We start from the raw sequence: 2919 nt of genomic DNA, 5'->3' as shown, positions 1-2919 counted from the left end.
GAGATACCACATCACACCAGTTAGAATGGCGATCATTAAAAAATCTGGATACAACAGATGCTGGAGAGGATGTGGAGAAATAGGAACACTTTTACACTGCTGGTGGGAGTGTGAATTAGTTCAACCATTGTGGAAGACAGTGTGGCGCTTCCTCAAGGACCTAGAAATAGAAATTCCATTTGACCCAGCAATCCCATTACTGGGTATATATCCAAAGGATTATAAATCGTTCTACTATAAGGATACATGCACATGAATGTTCACTGCAGCACTGTTTACAATAGCAAAGACCTGGAACCAACCCAAATGCCCATCGATGATAGACTGGACAGGGAAAATGTGGCATATATACACCATGGAATATTATGCAGCCATCAAAAACGATGAGTTCATGTCCTTTGTAGGGACATGGATGAACCTGAAAACCATCATTCTCAGGAAACTGACACAAGAACAGAAAATCAAACACCGCATGTTCTCACTCATAGGTGGGTGTTGAACAATGAGAACACATGGACACAGGGAGGGTAGCATCACACACTGGGGTCTGTTGTGGGGAAACAGGGGAAGGACAGCAGCGGGTGGGGAGTTGGGGAGAGATAGCATGGGGAGAAATGCCAGATGTAGGTGGTGGGGAGGAAGGCAGCAAATCACTGCCATGTGTGTACCTATACAACAATCTTGCATGTTCTTCACATGTACCCCAAAACCTAAAATGCAATTTAAAAAAAAAAAAAGCTTGAGAGTTTGCGAATTTTCACAACCTTGATCCTTGTTATAAACCCCATCAAGGTAATATTCAGGTTCCAGAACAGAAGGTTTACCACATCGTAAGCCAGAAAGAAACGCAGCTATTTTTTATGTGTTAATCCAAATTTTTTGATACTGGAAGTTGGCCTACACCAAGAATAACAGCCATCCAGACTGGCTTGACAGTGTAGAATAGGGACCATTTTAATGCAACCTCTCTCCAGTGTCCTCTTTAAAAATCTAAGGTGCCTGAGGTTTCAGTCTGCCTTTCCGTGTTCCTAATCTCCACACTTACAGGCTCCACCCAGACCTACTCACCCCTCCTCTGCAATTTAAGGCTCAAAATTACTGCTGCTCATTAAGATGTTTATTCTCTACAGATGATCTCAGCAACCAGTTTGGAAAATGACAAATTATTTCACCCAGGTGAGACTTGTGGCCTGCACTATCCTAAAGGATATTTCCTTTTCTTTTCTTTTTGAGATGGAGTCTTGCTCCATCACTCAGACTAGAGTGCAGTGGCACAATCTCAGCTCACTGAAGCCCCAACCTCCCAGTTCAAGTGATTCTCCTGCCTCAGCCTCCCGAGTGGCTGGGACTATAGGCCTCCATCAACATGCTCAGCTAATTTCTGATTTTTAGTAGAGATGGGGTTTCACTTTGTTGGCTAGGCAGGTCTCGAACTGCTGGCTTCACGTGATCCGCCTGCCTTGGCCTCCCAAAGTGCTGAGATTACAGGCATCAGCCACAGCACCCAGCTGACCTTTACTTTCTAAAAGGCAATGTTTATCAATAGAGATGCTGAAATTGTAGACTTTCAGGCTTTAAAACTAGGTAAAGAACTGGGTGCAGTGGCTTACGCCTGTAATCCCAGCACTTTGGAAGGCCAAGGTGGGAGAATCACTTGATGCCAGAAGTTGGAGACCAGCCTGGGCAACATAGTGAGACAGTCTCTACTAAAAGTAAAATAATTAGTGGGCATGATGATGTGCACCTGTAGTTTCAGCTACTCAGGAGGATGGCTTGAGCCCAGGAGTTCGAGGCTGCAGTGAGCTGTGACTGCACCACCGCAATCCAGCCTGGGCAACAGTGAGACTATGGGGGGAAAAAAAGGAATGAAGTATTGATACATGCTACAACTTGGATGAACCTTCAAAACATTATACCCAGTTTAAAAACAAAGTTATAGAAGAAACATATTATGATTGTATTCATATTGAAATGTGCAAAATAGGTAGATCTACAGAGACAGATGTAGACTAGTGGTTGCCTAGGGCTAGGAGTTGAAGGCAGGGCAACCTGGGGGAGATGGGGTTTGGGCTTTTCTTTTAGGGTTAATGAAAATGTTCTAGAATTGTGGTACTGGTTATACAGCCCTATGACTACTATACTAACCATTGAATTGTATACTTTATTTTTTTAATTTTAATTTTAATTTTTTTTGAGATGGACTTTTGCTCTTGTTGCCCAGGATGGAGCACAGTGGCATGATCTTGGCAAACTGCAACTTCTGTCTCCCAGGTTCAAACCATTCTCCTGCCTCAGCCTCCTGAGTAGCTGGGATTACAGGAACCTGCCACCACACCCAGCTAATTTTTTGTATTTTTAGTAGAGATGGGGTTTCACCATGTTGGCCAGGCTGGTCTCAAACTTCTGAGCTCAGGTGATCCATCTCCTCAGCCTCGCAAAGTGCTGAGATTACAGGCATAGCCATTGTGCCCAGCCTGTACACTTTATTTTTAAGAGTGTCTCGCTCTGTCACCTACGAGTGCAGTGGCAGGATCATAGCTCACTGCAGCTTCCAACTCCTGGGTTCAGGAAATCCTCCCACCTCAGCTCCCAAGTAGCTAGGACTACAGGCACATTCCACTACACCTGGCTTTAATTTTTTAAATTTTTTTGTAGAGCTGGCTCTCGTTTTGTTACTCAGGCTGGTCTCGAACTCCTGGCCTCAAGCAATTCTCTTACTGTGGCCTCCCAAATGTCTGGGATTACAGGTGTGAGCCATTGTGTGTGGCGTGAATTGCAGTTTAAATCACTGAATTGTAGAGTATGTGAATTATTTATCAATAAAGCAATTAAAATGTTTTAAATAAGTAGGATAAGGAAATTGCTGTACTTTTATATTAAAACATTACATATATATACATGTTTTTTTTTTTTTTTTTT

The sequence above is a fragment of the Cebus imitator genome, unplaced genomic scaffold (assembly GCF_001604975.1).
Source record: "Cebus imitator isolate Cc_AM_T3 unplaced genomic scaffold, Cebus_imitator-1.0 Scaffold399, whole genome shotgun sequence".
NCBI lineage: Eukaryota > Metazoa > Chordata > Mammalia > Primates > Cebidae > Cebus > Cebus imitator.
This window is presented reverse-complemented; position numbering follows the sequence as displayed.